Genomic DNA, 23,002 nt, shown 5'->3' with positions numbered 1-23,002 from the left:
TAATGTTTAAATGAATTATAATATATATAGAAGTGCTTTGAAAAGGCCTGCCATATAGTAAGCTCCCCCACCCCACACATAGCCTTCCTACCACTTAAGGTGCCTGGAACACATTAGGAGTCTCTGAAATACAAAGAGTCCTGGTTCCCCTACAAAGGGATGAAACTCAGCAGCAATGGGGTTAATGGAGAAGATCATAGGGTTATGTTATGTTCTAGTTCTGACCTTGTCGAGAGCCTTGGCAAAATGACTTACATAGTCCTGGCCTCTATTTCCTTATGGCAGAATGGGGATGTCAGCACCTGCAAAATCACAAGCTTGCCAGAAGGATAAAATGAGATAATAAATGTGAAAACTATTTAAAAATGTATTATCCCAGATTTGAACTTGGAGAATAATGTTTATTGTTATATATTTTACATCTTCTTGCATTCCCACATCTCTTCTAAAACTTAAAAAAAAAAAAAAAAAGAATTATCCCTCTCCTTGAAAACAACCAAACTGGAAAAGTTTAACTTATTTGAGGTCCCCTAATTTGTTTCTGGACAGAAGCCAATCAACTGAAATAATTTTCTAAGCTTTGCTAGGATATTTTCAAAAATCACAGTGATGATTCTCTGATTTTAAGAGATGAGGTTAGATATAACATATCAATTATTTAAGCCAATTAGTTAAATACCTTCAGGTGAACAATCATCTGAACATGAGGCATTTCGTGAGTGACAGTCAAACCGAGTAAATAGCATCAGACACAGCAGGTGTTTGAAGCCTTAGGCAGACTCTGTTGTTTTGTTTTCCAGTTTCTGAGCCTAAAATATGGTGCTCCCCCTACATCTCTTAGTTCTGACTGCAGCTGGCGGATCTTAGTGTAACATCCTGACTTGAACCCACTCGGCTTCTCCTCTCACTTCCTGTTTGTGTCCTCTGTGTGGAACCAGGCCCAGGTTTAGACAAACAAAATGATTTCTAAATCCACAGCCTTGTTCTCCCTCTCTCTCTCCCTCCTAAGCACATGCTGTTTTCTGTGATCTGTGATCAAGGGAACACTTTAGCTACACTCCATTTACAACACAAAAAATTACCTACCATAATCAAGGAATAGTCTCAGCTCTAGGGGAAAGGAGCCGTCAAAATGCATCACGATGGACACATGTCCACCTTGTAAAGCTCTCAGTAGAAATACATAGGAAGAGTGCATGACCCCTTGTGAAATTAATTGTCCAAACTGGGGATTACAGAGGATTAGGAGGGAGTAAATCTACGCTGTGCTATGCTGTCACTGCTCTGTCAGGACAGAAAGAGCCCTGTTTTCAAGCACCGGTGCCTTTCTCAGATGTTAGGTTTGTTTTCACCTCCTTATACCTACAGCTGAAACCCTCCAGTTTACTTTTTTGGTCATCGTAGTTCATTTTCTCTTGGACCTGGACAGGAACGAATATGAGAGTCATCGGGGTGATTTCACAAGTTTGTGGTGCAATGTGGTATTGATGTGATAAAAGCCATTCACCCCCAACACCACCATTGGGACAATGACAAGGGTGAGACACTTCAAATTCTATTCCTGAACTCTTGTAATTCATAGTGAAGGCTGCCACGTCCTGTATACGTCCTTTGGGGAATTTCCACTTTCACCCACCCTTTCTTTACTTCCTTTTTGCAAATCAAAGTCCTTGTGTCATGTAGAAGTGAGACTGACTGACTTTCCCATCCAATGTACAGCATGATCCCCACTCAAAGCAAAATCAATCTTTATTTGTCATTCTCCCCAGAGGCCTTTAAGACTGTATTATTATGTGTGTACAAATATGGTGATTTGCACATGGCCCCACCCCCAGTGGCAAGACAGGGCTCCACCCTCAGGGGCAAGAAAGAAGCTAAACCACGTGATCTAAGTCCACCAACCAGTTAAAGTTTCCATTAGGATGCTAGAAGGGTTTTTGCTCAAATTGCCCTGTGGCTGACTCAATTCTGTGTCTTCAACAATGGATGCTTTTATAAAGAACACGTTACTGGATTTTTCGTTTTTTGAATCCACTGCAAAGGTAAAAATTGATTTCCTTCGCTGCTTTTTCTTAATTCCAAATAATGCTGTGTGTACTGTTGCCACCTCAATGAGCAGGAAGACCATAATTTACCAGATGTGAGGCTATTAGCCCTTCATTTCCTGAAGCAATGAATTAGCAACTCTTTTTCCCTGTCATGGAAAATTGTCACCAAAACAGTCCAAGACACAATGGCAAATCCAATTAATGTTTTGTTTCTTCAAGAGGACCCGGCCTAAAAATGAATTGACTGAGTGAGAGGAAAATTGGAGAGGAAATTACTCTCAGTTCCAAAGGGGAGGGGGGGGGGCTGCAGTAAACGTTATTTAATGTTACATATACCACATCACAAATGTTTCAAAAAATTACAGAAGGATTACCCTTTTCTACTAGTCAAGATGAAAAACCACAGATGATATCTTTGATTTTGCTTGCTCCAATTTTCTGGAAGAAAAAACTTCAATGTCTCTTTTGAAAAAACAACAGCAGAAAGGTGAAGTTCAAGGGTTCAAGACTGTTTTAGTTGGAGTGGTGTTTGGGGGACAAAGAGTAAAGCTAGAGTCTGGAAACTTGAACTTTAAGATGAGCTTAATACTTTTAATTTGTGTTTTATTTTATATTTCATATTATATCCAATTTTCTGTGAATAACTTAATGTTTATGATGGTTAATAACTTGAGATGGAGCATACATTTTGTTTACCTGTAGCTTCCCTTAATAGATAGTACATTCTTGACCTACTCTATAGAAATACCCTTAAGATTTATGTAGATTTATAATTTGCTGTTAGAAGAAAATGTTCTCTGAAATTGACTTTGCTATTTTCACTTAGTGAAATAATGGAAAATGGATAATGGAAAATGTACTTAAAATTTGATGAGAGTAATGTAGATTAGAGTGAGCACAATGCAGTCCATGTTTCCAAATACATAGAAAATTATGGATACATTTCCCTTGTTTGTGCATTTAGTTGATAATCATTTCTAAATTATATGAGATCACACTGGAGATGTTTAAGGGGTGAAGGACAGCCCTTGTCCTTGAGGAACTTGGGACCTGGTGGAGAGACTAGAGGGGTGTCCCCGAAGCACGTGGAAAATAATTATCAGGCAGCACACAGAAGAGCAGGGCCAGTGTAGTAGCTACAGACATTGAAGTCAAGGACATGTGAAATGAGGAAAACTTGCTGTGGGCTAAGAACAGTCAGGAAAGTCTTGATTTATTCCCTAAGAAATTTCCCAAAGTAAGGAAGAGAAAAGTGGGTGGAGGTAGGAAAGGAGAGGAAAATTGAGAATATATGCTGAACACCATCTCTGAAAATCCCAATATCTTCCTTTAGATTTATGCACAGGTTCTCATGAGATTGAAGGGGCAATGAGAATTATTTAGAAGAAGTAACTTTTATTGATGAAACAACACTGAAGAAAAGAGTTACTCTTTGAAGAATAGTATATAAAATTCATAATAATAAAATCATTTGTCAGCCTGAAACAAGAGGTGAGCATATGAACTTTTAAAGAGTCTTTATGGATCATCTTACATGAAAATGTTAAGGAAAATACATCCCTTTGCTGGCTCTTGAAGACTATGAATCCTTGAAATGAAATATAGGAAATAGAACTCACTTCCTAAAACATGCCAATTCCACTTAGATCCTAAAAGATGCAAAAGTAGGTCTTTCACGCTTCAAGTTTTCTTCAGGTAAACGGTGAGGTAAATGGCCGCATTTTCTATTTGTAATTTCGGGGTCTCCTCCTGGGCCCCAGTCTCACCTCCTGCATGAATTAGTCAGGCTGTTGTTCCTCTACATAAGCAGTGACCATTCCCCTCTGTATGTATACGGCATTGCTGGTTTCCGTGCCTGGAGTTATTGACTCTGCTGTTGCACTGTATTGCATTTTCATTCAGAATCCTTCGAGATCTCGTTCAAATTCGATATCCAAGTTCTTCCCCGTCCCTTTTCAGCCAGCTAGTCAGCACCACTTCTAAAACACATCCAAAAAGCCCTGTAAGAAGTACAGAAAGGGAGGAGGGGAATATATAGCTCTCGCTTACAGAGAAACAATTCTGTTCGAAGTGAAAAAACTTATAAAGGGAAGACCACTTTGGAACACGTGTCAAGCAGCACAACATGAGCCCCAAGGAAAAGCATAAATACTGAAGGAATTAGCTTATTCATTTGGAACTGAAAATGTCCCACCTCCTTGGTCATTAGCCATTTAAATCTATCAATCACACCAGCCAATTGAATCTTCCTTAGCTGTCATCATCATCAGGTGCCTAAGGAAAACACAAATAAATCAAAGTCAACACACTTTTATTTATTTATTCAGAGTTTAGGGGGAAAATGATATCACAATGTAAGTTCTGATTATGAATGAAGTATATTGAAAAAGTCTTACATCAAAAACTGTGTGTTGGCAGTTCCCCATGACATCATAGGATAGATACAAGAAGGATCTTATGTTGACACAAACTACTATTTTATTGCAGTTGTAGCAAATAAGTTAAGTCTCCTCTTAAGGACTTTAACAAATGTTTACCTTTTCTAGGCAATTACTTAACTTTCCAATTATCCAGAAAGTGAGCTCATGTGGACAGCAAAACACACTAAATGATCTGAACACATGGTATTAAAACTCAGAGAACTTTTGTTCTTTGTTTGTTTGCTTGTTAATATTGAATAAGGAGGTACAGACTTGACCTTAAGCATTTTTTTAATTACAAAGCTTCTTCTTTTATTTGAAACGAGCTGTACACTCTGCTCTCATAATCCATCCACCCATTTAAAAGCAGGTTTTCAACTGCCACAGTCATTAAACTCTAGCAACCTGGGAAAAGACATAGCTATACTATTTTCACATGCTTAAACTATCCAGAATTGATTTTTGTCTGTTCGTTTTCATTCCTGGGTGAATGGGTTGCCTGTGGTCACCAAGGCATTCTCCCTAGGATTCCATCATTGCTCTTGGTAGAATTTTCATTCTTTAGAACATTGCGAACATAATCAGTACTGGCTTGTTGACCATATTACTTGATCAAGGTCAAGTTGGATATAGAGTCATTTATGGATCTTTTTTACTAATCTCTTTTCCAAAAACATATAGAACCCCTTATTCAAAGATACGCATCAGAACATCAGGATGAAAGAGGGCTCCACGATTTCATTTGTATTTACTGTAAGATCTAGGAATCTGGGTTCATGGATTGAGATCTATTCCAGCCTCCTGGATCACTGATGCACCTACTAGGCATTTAGGTTCCTGATACTAGAGTTTTCTCTGGAATCTTTCAAGATAATCTCTTTTTCTTTGACTTTCAATAGTTCAGCTATGGTGTGTCTAAGTAAAAATCTCTTTGGCATTTGTTTAGTTTCTCAGATCCATTGATAAATGTTTTTCATCAAGTTTGGAATATTTTCAGCCAGTTGTTTCTTCAAATATTTGTCATGTCCTTTTCTTTCTCTCTCCCACTGGGATTCCCCATTACACACAGGATTATTATGATTGGTAGTGACACACGGGTCTCAGGATTTGTTTAATGTGTCTTCAATTGTTTTTCTTTCTGTTTTTCAGATTGGATAAATTTTTTTGATCCATTTCCAAGTTCACTAACTCTTTCTTCATTCATGGCAAATCTGCTGTGGAATCGATCTCGTGAATATTTTGTTTTGGTGGTTGTATTTTTCAACTCTAGAATTTTCGTCTGGTACTTTTTAATAGATTTGACTTCCTTATCAGTGTTCCCTCTATACTGAATCATTATTAGCATATCTTCTGTTCTTTAAATTTTTTTTGAACATTATATAATACATGCTTTGAAGTCTTTATCTACTAAATCCAACTTATAGGGCTTCACAGAGTCCATTTTCATTGACTGCTTCTTTTTCTCCCTGAGTATTAGTCTTATTTTTCTGCTTTTTGCATGTTTCATTATTTCTTATTGAAAATTGGACATCTTAATTTTTTTATGTTTATTTTATTTTTGAGAGAGAGAGAGAGACAGAGAGACAGAGCATGAGCGAAGGAGAGACAGAGAGAGAGGGAGACACAGGATATGAAGGAGGCTCCAGGCTCTGAGCTGTCAGCACAGAGCCTGACGTGGGACTCAAGCTCACGAACTGTGAGATCATGACCTGAGCTGAAGTCGGCACTCAACTGACTGAGCCACTCAGGTGTCCCTTGGACAGTTTAGATAATATAACAACCCTTGTTCTAATTTTATTTTTATCCTGGGTTTTTCTGTTGTTGCTGGGGTTTTTTGCTTACTTTCCCTTTTATTTTATTTTTAAAAATCAACTAATCTAGGCTTAATCTGCAGAAACTATCATCCCTGCAGTGTATGGCTACTGATGTCTCTTCTCAGAGTTTAAAAAAATATATATATTATTGTCCTTTTTGAGTCTGCCTTCCTAAAGTAACCCCTGTGTCTGTACAGGTTAGTGGTCAGTCAATGAGATTGGCACACATTGTGCTCAAACACTTCATGGCTACACTGCTCCCACTCTCTGTTAGTGGATCTGTGTTGGTTTGGGGAATCCATTCCAAGTCTGGGCCCTTTTCATATCTGCCTCCATTCTTACTTTTTGCTGGGCCCTCTGAGGTCTCCTCCTCATGAGTACAGGCTTCCAGACAGCCAAGGATGCATGGAATGCTTATCAAGGCCCTCAATGGCTATCTTATTTCCAGAATCTTCCTGTCTAGCCCTCTGGTATTCCACTACATCCCAACAGAAACCAAAACCTCAGGCTACTAGAGCTACAGTCTTGTCTTTTCTCAGTTGCTTCTGGGCCTGGGTTTTCCCCCCTTCCACTCCAAATAAAGGTAGCTTCCTTCAACAGCAAACCTGCTGGTTTTCACAGACTGCTTTGCTATATATTTCCAGTTCACTGGATTGATTATTTTTGTCAAATTTGTCCAGCATTAAAGTTGTTTTAGAGAATCCGGATTTGTTGATCTCTTCATTCCTCTATACCTGAACTGCTACATCATTCCTGATACTAGAATCCTATTCTTTGCAAGAGATGTTAAAGGTTTACCTGTGGTACTGGATGTCATTCCTTGGTGGGAGGTCGCTTATACTGCCCTGGAAAAAGTTGTCAGATATCAAGGCAGTAAGATCCTAACAAGAGTCTAGCAAGGAAAGAAAGGGACTAGCAAGTTAGTTTCATAAAATATTAAACACAAACATTAGCTCACCATATGCCTGAATTACCTGTATGGTCTTTTAACTGACCATAGTTTTCTAATTCTTTTCAGGGCACAACCAGAAAAGTCCAAACAAAACAAAACAAAAAATGATATGCTTTTAACCTCGTGGAGCTGGCCTCCTGGTCAGGAAGATGGAAAATGCCTAAAGAAAAATGTCTTCAGAAGAGAAACACTTTAGCAAACATGAACGAGCGGACATGCATTCAGCCCCATTCATGCTGTGGAGATTAGCACAGGCTAGGCCCCAAGAAAAAGCTACTCCCGTCCCACTGGTTTTTGAAAGGGGAACAGAATCTTTATAATAGTACTGAATAAGGGAATAAAGAGCAGTTGCAAGTACGTACAAGACAGGGTAAGACTTTCTTTTCTTTTTTGTTTTCCCTTAGCATGGTCCCACTCAACTTCTCCAGCAGAGTGAAGTATGGGCTTTGGTTTTACTCTGCTGCTCTTTAATCTGGACTCTGCTAGTGATGTGGGGAGGTCTGAATTTAGACTTTATGTTCCATTTTTCATCAGCCATATCTAAGTTGGAGATTTATACTCTATCAGACCTGAACCATCAGCCAAGCATTCTATCTCATCTAAGTGATTTTTTAAAAATCAAGGATGGTTAGGTGCCTTTATGATTTTTTCATTGTGTTTCTATTTCCCTTTATTCTTAAAATGATAAAATGGCAAGAGCATATTTAGAAAATGATGTCTCTGTATCAGAGAGATTTTCTGTTTCTTCATGGTATGATATGTTTATAATTATGATTTAGGATATATTTATAATCAAGATGCCCCACACAAAGTAAAAAACTCAGATTATCAGTTTAAATCGCTAGGAATGAAAAATTGGATGGGCAAGGTAGGATGTGCTCGAATCATTCCTTAAGCTGACATGTTTATAAAACAAAATCATTATGTCATAAAGTCAGTATAGATTTATTGGCCTAAAGGTAAAACACAAAGAAAGATCTTTTAAAAGTGGCCACTAAAATATCCTTGTATTAAAGCATAATTAAGATATTAATCACATTTTTGGTCCCTGGTTGTTTATCCCTCTGAGTAAGAAAACTGAGGTGACTATTATTCTGTCAGGTTGTGCATTACTACACTGTTTCCACTACCTGTGAAGTCTGCAAACTGAATCACCTTAAAAGAATTAGTCACTATGTTGAGATTTTTTTCTTTGGCCCGTCTCCATGCCATGTTTTGCTACTGCTCTAAAGCATTTCCTTATTCGATGGTAATAAAATAAGTTCAAAATATATGCTGTATAAGTAAAAGCAGCTAGTTTGATTCATGCTTCTCTTCTACTCCCCAAAAGTGGCAAGCAACACTCTCCCCCTCTTCCCTGCCCTCAACCCCAGGAAACGAGACATTTTTCCCTTTCTCCTGCTCATGCCCTCCATTCTGATACTCCTTCTTCTCTGTCAATAATCTCCAGCATTCCCATGCAGGTAAACCTGTGCATACGCCGCCTTTCCTTCCCAATAAGCCCTTAGAAGATCCTGCCAGCCATATCTTGTCACAGACGTAAACCTGGTGACCGTGTTGACTGACCGCATCACCTATCGGCAATCAGCCAAAGGAAAGGGGGCTTAATTACAATGGAAGTAATTAGGTTGGGAATAAACAATTACTTCACAGGCAACCCGGACCACATACACTGCTGCTGAGGCCCAGGAGCACGTTGGGGGCCAAGTCATAAATCCTATAAAGCCTTCTGCACTTAGTACAGCACCTAACACAGGGTAGGTTGTGGATTTAATAAATATTTGGTTAATGAATAGTTGAATAAAGTAGATGGGTGACTAAAGAATAATGAAACCTCCTTTCATGTGAAATTGTAACTATTTCCCTGGAATAATATAGTAAAACACCTGCCTTTTCTTAGGAGTCTGGACCAGACCTCTTTCAAAATCTTCTTCTGGACTTTGTAAATGGAATTCTTTGTTTTTCATGTATCGGTTCATCATAAGTTTTTAAACCAAAGCCTGACAGTTGTTTCTCCTTTCATTTGGAGCAAAAGTATAAGTACTTAACAATAGCCTGTAAGACCCAACATGAACCCACCTGGTTCTTCCCTTCCTTGCCTTTCCAGTGTCAACTTTCACTGCTCTCTCTTGCTCCCTTCCTCCACCCACGTTGGCCCTTTCAATATTTCTTGGATTCATCAGGCACATACTTGTCTTTGGGCCTCTGTGCCTACTGTCCCATCTGCTTGGTGATTCTTCCCAGATATGCACATGGCTCATTCCTTACCTCCTTTAAATGTCACCTTTACAGGCAAGACAACACTGACCACCTGGCTAATACCTACCCTCATGGATCCTGTTACACTTCTCTGTTTTTTAATTTCCTTAGCATTTAAACCATCTCCTAATACAATGTATAACTTTCCTGTTTATCGCGTTTTTGTCTGTCTCCTGTGCCCCACCTGTACCCCCAAGCTAGACAGAGGGCAGGATTTTTGCTCACTGCTATGCCTGTAACAATGCCAGGGACACAGTGGGTGTTCAATAAATAGTAGTCAAATAAATTGTTGGTTATTGGATCAGTAACTATATTAGGAGTTCGAAAACTAGAATGCTGTGTTTTAGTTGTTCCTAAACCTGGCTACATATCAAAATCACATGAAACCCTTGATGAAATAGATTCCCTGGGCCCCACCACAGAAAACTTAACTTAAATAACTTTGAATCAGGTTCAGAAATACATTTGAGAGCCCCAGATGATTCTGATGGAGCCCCTGTTTGAGAGCCCCTGAATGGAGAAGGAAAGAACATGACTTTGGCGTCATATCTATCTGGCTTCAATCTCTTCTCTGCAGTTTACTAGCTGACTGGGTGATCTTGAGTAAATTACCTGTTGACACTTATTCTCTAGAAGGCTTTCTTCATCTGCAAAATAGGAACAAATATTTAGTGATTCAGTGACCAAACAAATGAAATAATCAGAGGTCCTCAGAGGACATATCATCAGCAAAGGAAGTAGCAAAAGGCTGAACCGTAAGAGGCACTGAAGGGATATTAATGTCCGAGTCGCCCCTAGGCATAGCTGCATCTCACAGATAAGCAGAGGCATATTCTTTCCACATTTCAGTTTTCTTGGTTTGGCAAAAGCTGAGCTTACTGGGGCTTCATCCAGACTCGAACTATTTAATCTCTGTACTTGAAGTAGATAAGGGTTGGCTAAAGCTGGCAGATTATTTTGTTGTTGTTATTGACTTTGGCCAGTACTTCCATGTCATTGGCTCTTTGGAAAATGTCCTAAGTTTATGTGATGGGTACATTTTGATATAAAGAAGTAAGTGGTATATTGCCAGGGGTATTAACGAATGATTGTGTTTGAAATGATCCTGTGTTCTCTTGACTCTGATTGTGTCACTCCAGAGGATTCCTCTTAGGGTTTGGGAAACACAAAAAGAGAATTCATGCCCTGCTTAAGAAGAAATGCCAGGGGTTTATGAATGCTTACACAAAAACTAGTTTTCCTGCAACTTTGAAGTTTGTTTTCAAAGAATAATTGTAGTGGTCTTTTCCAGCTTAACTAATGTATCCCTAAGTTCCCTTTGATCTTTCTCTGACATAGCCAATAACAGGGACCATTTTTAGAGAATTATTTATCTTTCGCATCCTTTCAGTTTTATTTGCACACTTGCACACGCAATCTGCTTTACAATGAGGTACTTCTTTGCAATTGTTTTGGTCATTCTATAGTGGACTGTTGAATATGTAGTGTATTGTGACTTAACGTTCCCTTGCTTATATCCATGTCTTTGGAAACTCTTTGATGTAGAAGCAGGTATCATATTCTTTCTTTTAAGACTTTCATGAGACCTGGATCCCTGACTTCAACAAAAGAAGAATGTAATAAGCTTTTATTGTTTGAGTGATTGGCTTACCGGTTTTAATACATGTAATCAAGGAAACGAACGCCAGCGAGAAAATTATAGAAAGTGCTATGTGTGCCCCAGGTTCACACGCATGCTGAGTCAGCCCTCTGGGCATACCTTTTCTTTTGGCCAATTTATTGCCATTAACACCCTTTATTTAAGAACAAAAGAAAGTAAAATTAGCAGAAGTGAATTGAGATTTTCAATATTAACTTTTAATACAAGGACAATTGGCTGCTTGAGAACAAATATTAATATGCCTGCCCAAACCAACAATAAATTATATATATTTTAAAAGGTTGTTGGCATTGCAGTGTGCATAAGGCACTGAACTCATAATTGGCACTACTGTTTTGGCCCTGTGACCAGTTTGACATCAGGGACTTATTTTCCAGTTTTTTCCTCTGAGTTGTTATAATCATTTGCTCCGGTGGAATCTAAACTGAACGGCATGCACAATAAATGTGCTCCCTCCTGGAGCTCACACAGGCATTGCAAAATGCAAAGGAAAACAGTGGGAGACATTGAAGTGGTTCACACACTGACCTTTTAAACACCAAATAGGAGAAATGAATATCTAAAAGGCCAGGTTAGCCCAGAATCCCACCCACACTACTCCAGACTGCCCACCACCCAGCCCAAACGTTCATGTCTACGTGTCACGTGGAGACAGACTCCGAGATAAAGGGATCAGCGGGAGTGATAGGTGTACAACCATCAGTGTGAAAAACCAATTTCTCTTTCTTTCTCTGACACCATCACTAGTAATTAATATTCAGCTGTTATTGACCCGTTTACCAATAATGTGTGATGCAGGCTTGGATATGGGCTGGCTCTTGAAAGACACTGGTCCTGAGGATATGGATAGCAGTATTTAAAAGAAAAGAAAAACATGGGTAGCTGATATGCATAAATGATCATTTTCACTTACAAATTGAAATATGTGAGCTTTCATATGTAAGTCGTTATGTGGACAAAACTTTTCCTTCTCTTTAGGATACATCTAGGAGTGGATGCTGGGCTAGCAGTTAACTCTATGTTTCATTCTTGAGGATCTGCCAAACTTCTCCAAAGCAGCCGCACTATTTTACATTCCCACCAACGGTCTTTGAAGGTTTCTAATTTTTCTACATCTCCTCCAACACTTGCTGTTATGTGTTTTTTATGATAGCCATCCTAGCGAGTGATAGCTCTTTGTGGTTTTAATTTGCATGCCTGGTAAGTCGCTTGGAAGCCTGGAAGATTTTTCTTTATTAGCCTATGAGTTCAGCAAGTTTGTTCAGAATATGACAAGATGTGTCTTGTGCCACATTGGAACACATTGAGCCTGTCTAAGCTTTAGGTTCAGGTCTTTCTTCAATATGGAAGAAACTCATTTTTATCCTTGATAAATTTCCCGTGTTAAATTATTTTCCCTCTTTCATGGGTTTTATTTCTTATGCTGGAATGTATTCTCATGCTAGTTTCCTTGATCTACTCTCCAGATCTTGCACATTTTATCTGATAGTATCATTTTTTTAATATTTTTGCTCTTTGCTTTGAAGTATTTATTCATTCCTTCATATTTTAAAATTTAGCAATAGCTTCAGACTAGCACAACCATCCAAGTGAGAATGACTGAAACCCTGGACACCTTTAAAAAGCAGATCTAAAACACTAGAGAACTGGCAAGGCAGCATGAACAGGTGGGAACAAGCTACAATGCTGAAGGGAAGAACAGAAAGGTGAGTGCAACACCCATCTCCAGTTTTCTTCCTATGATGTTTGGTAACCTGCAAGCCAGAAATGAAGAAGCCACTAAGGTGAGCAAAGTTTCTTTCAGTCTTACTAGGTTGGGGAATAAAGATCTTCGGAAACTACCAAGGGGCAGGCTTTGTCACACATATAAAATGTTCACTCAGATCCTTGAAGGGATTCACGCCAGTGTTAGCAATCAAATGTATATAAACCAAATCTCGCAAAGACTGAAAACTAATGAAGTCTGCTTAATATGTGATTGGATTATGATAATCTTTCCCTAGGCCAACTGCCTAATAAAATAGAGTTAACCTTCTGGAGAAAGATAACAGCATCCAAAGCATCAGATGATTTCTCATGTTTTCCTATGAAATGTCAGGCATTCCAGGGGACAAGATCAAATGAAAATCAAGAGAAAAACGAATAGACAATAGGGACAGATGCACAAGAGATTGGAAAATGAGATTTTTCAAATGTGGATATCAAAATAGTTGTAATTACAAGGTCAAGGATATCAGCAGAAAATTGGAATCTATACATAAAAGAAGCAAATTTAAACCCCAAAAGTGAAAATATAAGAACCAAATTTAAGAATTTAATAAATGTTAAGAAACTGTCACCCATTGACTAACTCAAACACCCTAACTCATTTCATGATGCAGTTAAACTTGGATAGAAAAACCCAACAAGAACATGACAAATAGGAAAATTACAGGCAAATTTATCTTATGGAATAGATGAAAACATTCTACATAAAATATTAGCAAACCAAATCTAGCAATACATAAAAAGGAATAGTACATCATGATCAAATGGGGTTTAAAAAGAACAACCACAGCGAAAGTTGAAAGACAATTTAAATTAAATGGTAGTTAAAATATGACAACTTGTAGATGTGGTTAAAGCCATACAGAGAAGGAAGCATGTAGTCTTAAATATATATATATTGGGGAAAAAAGCTTAAAGGAACAGTTGAATATCTATCTTAAACAAATAGACAAATCACAGCAAATAAATCAAATAGAGAAGAGGATGAAAAAAAAATAAAGGTCACAGCAACAATTAGTGAAATATGAAAACAAACATCCAATCAGAAGGATCAACAAAGCCAAGATGGTTCTTTCAAAAGGACAATTAGCAAGACTAAAAAGACTGATTATTAAAGCAGGGGGGCTTCAAATTAGCCTTCTGATAAAAATGGCCATTACTAGGCTTTGTATAGATATTAAAAATATTATTAGAGAAAATTATAGACAATTATATACCAATAAATCTGAAAATTTAGATAAAAGTACACATTTCCTGAAAAATACACCTACCAACACTAAGACAAAAATTAATAGAATATCAAAATAGTTCTTTACCTATTAAGGAATTGGATTCATTATTAAGTAACCTCCCCACAAAGAAAACTCTAAGCCCAGATGGTTTCACTTGTGAATTCTCCCAAATATTTAAGGAAGTAATAAAACCAATATTATAAAAACTTTTCTAGAGAATAGGAAAAAAAGAACACTTCCTAACTCATTTTATGATGCAATTAAACTTTGATAGAAAACCCTGATAAGAACATTATAAAAAGGAAAATTACAGGCAAATTTATCTGATTAAAAGAGATGAAAAAATCCTAAATAAAATATTAGCAAACCAATTCTATCAATACATAAACGGAATAGTACATCATGACCAAGTGGGTTTTAAAATTCAAAATTCAATCGATGTTATGTGTCACATTCAGAGAAAAGGGAGAAGGATCGTGTGGATTTTCTTTCATGTTTATCATCTTTCTAATAGAAAAATAATATTTAACATCCATTTGTGATTAAAAACTCTTAGAATCTAGGAATAGAAGAAAACTTCCTTAATCTGATGAAGTGTATCTATAAAATCCCTACATCATTTTATTTGTTATTTATTGGAAGATTCCTCCCTTGATATTGGCAATGGGACAGCGTTGTCTACTCTAGCTCAAACATTGAACTAGAGATCCTACTTAGTGCAACAGGCAAGAAAAGAAATAAAAGGCCTTCAGAATTGGAGAAGAAGAAATAAAATTGCAATTTTGGAGACAAAATGATTTTAAACATAGAAAACCCAAATGATGTACAACCAAACTCTTACAATTAATGAGTGAAATTTGCAAGTTTGCCTTATACCAGATCAATAAAACAAATTGTATTTCTATATACTAGCAACAAAGACAAAGACAAAATTAAATTTAAAAACTACGTTTAAATAAAAAATCAGCATACATCTGTGAGTAAATATAATACCTCTACATTAAATACCAAAAATAATTAAACAAATTCAAAACATTATCAAGAGAAACTAAAGTAATCCTAAATAATTGGAATATATACCATGTTCATTAAAAGCAAAAGTCATTATTGTAATGATGTTTATTTTCCCCAAATTGAACTATAACTTCAATACATTCCAGCAGAAATGTCAATTTTTTTGTGGATAGTGACGTGCTGATTCTAAAACTTAAAAGGAAATTCAAAGGGCTTGCAACAGGCAAGTCTAACTACAAGAATAATTAAAAGGTTGGAAGATTTATGCTACCAGCATGAGACCTATTATAAAATAATATGAATATTTTGAGCCACTGATGTAATAGGCCAACGGAGCCGAGTGAAACAGACTCACATATGTATGGGCACCAGATTCTGACAAAAGTAACAGGGGAGTGGTAGGAAAGCATAGTCGTTTCAGTAGATGATGCTATGTAAATTGAATATTTATATGGAAAAAAAGCGAATCTTGAATCCTACTGCACCACACACAAAAATCAACTTCAGAGAAAATGTAGATCTAACTATAAAGGGTAATACAGCTAAACTTTCAGACTTGAACACAGGAAAATATCTTTGTGACTTTGGAGAAGGCAAATATATTTTTAAACACAATTGGTGAGACACAAAATGTGCCAGCTAAAACAGGAACATTTAATAAACTGGTTAAATTAAAAGTAAGAGTTTCTGTTCATCAAAAGATACCATAAAAAGAGTGGGATGGTAAAATCAGAGGACGGGAGAAAATATTTGCCACCAATTTATTCAACAACAAGCTCAAAATGTGTTATTAAATTCCCACAGTTCATTAAGTAGAATACAAAGCCAGTAGAAAGTGGGTAAAAGATATGTACAGACATTTCGCAAAAAAAAAAAAAAAAAAAATCCAAATGTCTACTAAACACATGAATAGGTGCTTAGCTTCACTGGTCATGAGAGAAATGCTAATTGAAGCCCAATGCCATACCATGACACCCCCACAAGTAAGAATGGCTAAAACGAAAAGAAAAAAGAAAAAATCCAGTATGGGTAACCATATGAAACAATCACAACTTTAATGCTCTTTTATATACTTTGGGTGGGAGTCTTGGGTATAATCCACTTCGAGAAATAAATTGATATTTTATTGCATAGCCAAACGTTGGCATAATTTATGATCCAGTATTTTATGGATCACAATAGGGACTCTTGTACACTTATCAGGAGACATGCACAAGAATGTTCATGTCAGTAGTGCTCATAAAACACACACACACACACACATCTCTTAACAACTCAAATGTATAGCTATCAGCAGAATGCATATAAATAGTAGTATTTTAACACTATGAAATATATTACACAGGAATGAATTACACTCAATAATATGGATGAATCTTAAAAACATTAGTGATGTTAGGTGATAAAAGAAAGACTACAAATAAGATGATCCCATTTTTATAAAGGCCAGATACTGGAAAAAATAAGGCACATGTTGAACCAGCTCATGAGCATGTGTGTGTGTGTGTGTGTGTGTGTGTGTGTGTGTAACAGAAATCAGTGTATGCCAAAGTGACTATTTCTAGCAGAGGGATTCATTTCCTTTGTGCTTATCTGTGTTATCTGAAGATTCTATAGTGAACATATAATACAATTTTCCTAATGAAATGTGTTACTAATTGACCATCACAATACTCCTCAATGTTGAGTAAGATACCCATTTTTACCATGGCCTCCATGCCTTGAAACAACCACAAAACAGAATATCTCACATTGAATTCGTTCTCAGCGCAAAACAACCAGCCCCCGCAGTGGCTGAAATAATTGTACAAACAATCTCACAATCCATGCACCATGATGACATGGAGTCAGCCCCTTCCATAGGTAATATTTCAGCAGCTTTAATCTCTTGCCTCTTTTACAATTTGCTATCTTCTTTTCCAGAAATGGAAAAGAAATATAAAGTTGGAAAGGCCAGGAGCTTTGACTCTTGTGGGAATGTATGTTCTGAATGAAAAGAAAATACAGACCCTTAGGTCAGCACCTAAATGTGAAGCTGTATGTTAATTTAGATTTTAAAATCTGCCACTCTCATCTCATAGAGAGCCAGGTGCGGTGAACAGATCCTCTTGCATAAGTCTATAAAGCAAACCTCATCACTGAGTGTGTCAGAGCCCAGAGATTTATTACAAAGTGATATATTTTCAAAGAACAGCACAAAGAGTCTTTTAACACTGAATTTGTCAGAGACCTCGCCGACATCAAACAGATGCTTTTCACTTGGAGCGTTTGACTCTTAAACTTCAATGTTTCATACGTTAAGTGATTGGAAACTTGGGAACCATGAAGTAATACTTTTCTCTGATTTGGAAAATTTGACTCTTTAACAATGAAACTTTAGATGCATATTAAGAATGACTTTGAGAAGTGGTATAGTGTTTTCTTTATGGAGAGGCTATCCTTTGGTCCAGTAATATCACTCTTTCAAAGATTAAAAAAAAAATCTCTAAAATGGATTTCATGTTAGCAAGAGGTTTTTTTTTTTAACCCTCTCTACCCTTTCCCCCTTTACTCACCTATGCGTCTTGTTGATTTCTTCTAAAAATCAAATGAGCACTACATGCCTGAGGCTTCAATAAAAGCCTTCTAACGTGGGTCATTTGACTTTTGGCCTTAAAAAATAAATCATATGCCAGAAGTTGGATTACTATCATGCCATATTCTTGAATAAACATGGTGCCTCCTCTCAGCTGAGGCTGTTGCCAGTGTTTATAATTTTGCATACATTTTTACCCAGATGCAATGAGCTGCTTGTATGGAGCTCTCCTGGTTACCGATCACGCTATAAACCACAGAAAGCGTGCAAACCAGAAGAAGCAAAGCCCAGCTTTGGTTTATGGCCCTGCTCAACTTTTGGTCCAACCAACTCTAACTCCATCTTGAGCTGGATCATAAGAGAAAGAGCTATTGCTTTTGGATTTAAGAAGTATGCAGGGCCCAACATTCCTAATGCACGGGAGGAACAGCTGGGCCACCCAACATGATCTTAAACCTGTCCCATAAATAACAGCACAAACTAGAACTTTACCAAGTAAAGAACGTATGACTTTCCCTTGACAGATGTTCCTTTATAAGATTTTTTACATTGCACTTTTTTATTTAGCAAATAAAGCAAAACTTCTTTAGTTTGGATTCGATTACTCGTTCTTCAGGGGCAAAGGCTGGACTAAAAGGAATTAATATGATGACCTAGAAACTGGGGAACGTTATCTCAAAAATTTGCTTTTGCTTAAGAAGTTATTCCTAATACTAAAAAGAATAATCAATTGTTGAACTGGGCCCAATACGAGCTGCTTTTTAGAGAAAAGCTCAGAGAAGATGGTTTGCTGTGCACATGCTCACATCGCGATGGACCCAGCGTTCCGAAGTAGTTGTGACTCACCGTAAGTTTCTGCCTTTCCACTGCATGTTCTTCCTTTTTTATGGAAAATGTAAATTAGGGTTAAGTCTACTTGTCAGTTAGGCATTTGTTTGTCCTAAAGGGAGAGAGTTTTGGTGTCAGTCACCCCAAGCTGAGGCAATAACGTAGGATGCATAGGGAGGGGGGTTGATGTTTAGGGAAGCAGTTAATAATATTGTTTTCTTCCCCTCTCACGTTCAGATGCACTTGAGAAATCAGACCCAGATGGAGATGAAAATATCAGCTTTATTCCCAATAAGATCAGTTGGGTAACACGACTTCACATCTCTTGATGAAAAGAACTCGCTCCTCCGTTTCAAGTTGAGAACTTGGGCTAGCGTGCCTGCGGAAACATCCAGAATTAGAGCAGAATTCCTGTCTCAAATTGATCTGGGGCTCCCCGCCGGTGGATCAGTTCCCTTCAGTTGACAAACCCGGACCATGGATGCCATCCATCAATCAGATAACTCAGTCCTCCTTCAGGAGCAGGTAAGAGATGGACAAGCTGCCAGAACTGTGTGCTAGCCAAAGGGTTTAGAGAACCAGAAGGCAAAGGGAAAAGCAGTTCCTTTCGAACATTCTCTGGTACTTTCATTTCTTAACCATTAAGCTTAAAATAAACCAGAGGTATGACTAGCCACCACCTCGCCACACACAAGTGCACTCACACACACACACACACACACACACACACACACACACACACCCTCATGATAGTCCAGCTCCTGTCCTCATGGACCCCCTAACCTCTCTTGTGTATCTACCTCATTCTACAGTGTGCAGTTTAGATTTTGTTGCTGACATGGGTCGGAGTTTGTACTAATCAAACTAACGGCAAGCCCGGTTCTATCCGAAGATAGTGATCTGATCACTCTACCATTACTCTATTCCCTATTCCAAATTATGTGGAGACACGTAGGTCCATATAGCTTACCAGAGCAAATGCATAAAACAAAATGATACAATAATGGATTCTCTGGTCGTCCATAGTAAGTCAATGTAGAGATGCTTCAAATTTGATGATGAAATTTCTTTTGTTATCAAACCTGCAGGTTTGATAAAATTGATAAAGCAAAAATTTCCTTGCTCTAAGTGAAAATGCAGGAAAGGTTAAGTTCACAATCATTAAATCTGAAAACCACTCCCCCCAGTTGACCCCTCTCACTCCAGCACCTGAGTGGAACTGGGATTCCATGTGCAACTACAGCAGAGCATTGATGAAGTGCCTTTAGGACTCCAGAAGTTGAGTTGTCTGAGCCATCCTGGAATGCTAAATCCTCTCTGCCCAGTGCATTCAAATGCTTCTAAGTTGTAACTTGATTTCCCCTTTTTGCCCTGTGATTCTGAAATTGTAATGCAATACTGAAGAGCTCTCTCAAGGTCTATACCTAAATGAATGAATGAATAATAAATGTATGGCAAATAAAACTTTTAAGGCCTGAATCATGGATGTTTCAGTGGCCTCTGTATGAAATTGTAGGAACAGGAAAACATGACTCTCAGGGACACTTTCTCCATGTGTATCAGCAGGACAATCCCCTTCTGTACATTCCTCACCGAAAGAGCTCTTGATGCTTCTGAGGTTTTGCCTATCAGGACCTATCCCTCCACCATGTCCTCCACAAGGCAGAAACCCCCCTCCACTTTGGAATGTTCCAGGGCTTAAATAATTTATGCTACATTAATGGCAGAAGTTGAGTAATTCTACTCAGGAGGTACCCTCCCTCAAACCCACTTCTAACACAGACCCACTCTGTTAGTCATGACACTGCCTGGCTTTCCTTTGAGTGTTTTAACTTCCCTGCGCCTTCCTTTGTCCTTCTTATTGGGCATGGTTCTTGGAGGCATAGGCAATAACTGCTTCCCCCTTACTATAACCATGTCATCCAAATGTCCCTTAATAATGCTTAATCTTCAAGGGCTGGTCTTCCAATTGGACTTATTGGCTCTATCAATAACTTTAAGAGGATCCATATCAATAGTTTCCTGATTATGGTTCCTCCAGGGAATTCTTTTTAGTCTGATCTATGAGATCTTGCCTGCCTTTCTCTGGTAGATTTCTTTGACCCTTAATCACTCTTTCTGATATATAAGTAACTAAAATCCTTCTTCTCTCTCCCCACATTTTTATTATTATTTTAAGTAGCTACACCTGGGTATGTTTTCCCTTTCCATAATTCTAGCCCATGCTATCAGATCTCATTTTCTTCGTTGTATTTGCCTCATCTGCCTAAAATCTCAACATTCTTCCTAAGGAAATCCCTTTCTTCTTCTAGCTTAATGAAGCTGGTCTTCCTTTATTATGCTTTCATTCCACTGCTCCATTGCTCCTTTCTGATAGTAAGATGGAAATATAAGTCTTAAAACACTCTACGCTTCATTTAGTTTTATGATCAAAATTGATTCCTAGAGACAGGTGTTCCAGACATCAGGCTTTTCAGTTTTCTCCGTTGCTTTTGGGTTTGCAAAAATTTTACTGTGTTGTTTCTTTGCTTCAATCCTAAAAAACAAACATTTCCATTAATTTTAATTTGTTTGTAAATAAAGTTCATTATCTTTTTGTGAGTGTTCAGTTAGCTTGATGTGTTGTAACAAGTCCCATAGTTTAAGCCATAGGTGGCTTAAGCAACAAAAGTGGATTTCTCACGTTTCTAGAAGTTCAAGATCAGGATGCCAGCATCATTAGGTTCTGGTAAGAACCCTCTTCCTGACTTATAGATGGCTGGCTGTCTTCTTCCTTTATCCTCACATGGAGGAAACAGAGAGACAGAGAAGCAAACAGAAACAGACAGAGGAACAGAGAAACAAAGAGACGGACAGAGAAAGAGAGAGAGGTCTGGTCTCTTTCTCTTCTTATGAAGACACTAATCCCATCATGGGGCTCCATGCTCATAACCTCATCTAAACCTAATTACCTCCCAAAGGCCTCACTTCCAAATACCATCACAGTGGGGATTAGGACCCCAATATATGAATTTGAGGAGTGGATTATAAACATTCAGTTCATAGCAGTGGATGAAGCCAATCTTTACCTCTCGAAAATTTAAAGCCATGATCAGAACACATGTAATTAATAAATGTAGAGCCATCTCGGGACCACATGTTTAGGGAGCACAAAACCGATAGTCAAACCACGTGGATCCAAGAGGTCAGCATTCCCTCCCACCAATTCTCTTCTCTGTCCCTCGTTGCTTTTGTAAAGAGGTCTACAATATGGGACAGCTGGTCTAGCACAACCTGCAGATGCCTGGTCTGACACACATTGGTGCTCCTTACTTCACATGGGACTAGGGTGCCTTTACAGTACAAAGCCCCAAATTGCATACCTGATGGAGAAAGACTAAATGCAACAACAAATTGTTACACAAACTTCCTTTTAACTTCCACTGCTACTTGTCCATCTCTAAATAACTTGTGAATATCATGAGATTTTAGTTTTAGAACTTTTTTTTACAACAATGCTTAGTTTTTTTTTATGTCTATTTATTTATTTTTTGAGAGTTAGAGAGTGTGTGCATAAGCGTGAGCAGGGGAGGGGAGAGAGAGAATCCCAGCCAGGCTCAGGCTATCAGTGCAGAGCTGGAAGTGGGTTCAATTTCATTTACTGTGAGATCATGACCTGAGCGGAAATCAAGAGTTGGACGCTTAACTGACTGAGCCACCCAAGGATGCCCAAGCAATACTTAGTTGTAACAATAAGTTCTTACTGATTTACTTCCTTAACATATTTTTTTATCCTTCTTCTTCCTCATGGATATATACATATTTTTTCTACAGTATTATTCTCTAATAGTTTTTATGAAGAGACTCACTTGGGATCAATTTTGTGGGGATCCCATGCCCTCAACCAATATATAGTGATGGAGCAGGGGCTGTTCTCTGGAAGGGGGTGCTTTGTCTATTATTCTCCGTGGACCCTGGCTCTGCTCTCCTGTATGTTCTTTGTGGTCTGTATCTCTCCTTGGACTTATTGGAGGTGGACATTGAGGTATATGCCAACCTTGTGGTCATGGAAAGTTGGAGGACTAGGGTTGATGAAAGTCCATGTTCATGGTTTCTCTCGCAATACAATTCCTTCAAAAACTTAGTAGGCTTTTAACCTATTTGACTTACATCCAGTTGGTCCTGTTTCAGTGAAACTTGTCAATAAGCATACCTAATGTTCTTTTCCAGATATAGTCCTTAGATTGCTTTATTTTGCTTCCTCTATCTGATGCCCTTGTCTCTCAACTGAATAGTGATTATTTTAGGACTATGGAAATCCATGAGTGAGAAAAACATATTTTAAAAATTTCATCTTAGACTGAAAATAAAAAGTTCCTAATCCCCTAGGAAAAGATTAATTGTTTTATGGCCATAGCAAGGAGTAACAACTTGTACTGGTTTTAAATCAATGA

The 23,002-nt window shown here is 37.9% G+C and overlaps 1 long non-coding RNA gene across 1 annotated transcript; it reads right to left on the bottom strand.

Moving 5' to 3' along the window:
* Positions 1 to 3,515: 3,515 nt before the first annotated feature.
* On the bottom strand, positions 3,516 to 4,908 carry LOC132685763 (uncharacterized). Its single transcript, XR_009613313.3, has 3 exons — positions 4,445 to 4,908; positions 4,243 to 4,322; positions 3,516 to 4,027 (listed from the first exon to the last, which is right to left on the bottom strand). It is a non-coding gene; the product is annotated as an uncharacterized LOC132685763 (long non-coding RNA).
* Between the last annotated feature and the right edge of the window lie 18,094 nt (positions 4,909 to 23,002).

This window comes from Panthera onca, chromosome F1, assembly GCF_046562875.1.
Source record: "Panthera onca isolate mPanOnc1 chromosome F1, mPanOnc1 haplotype 2, whole genome shotgun sequence".
Classification (NCBI taxonomy): Eukaryota; Metazoa; Chordata; class Mammalia; order Carnivora; family Felidae; genus Panthera; species Panthera onca.
Note: the sequence above shows the minus strand (reverse complement) of the source record. Positions and strands in the feature narration are given on the sequence as shown.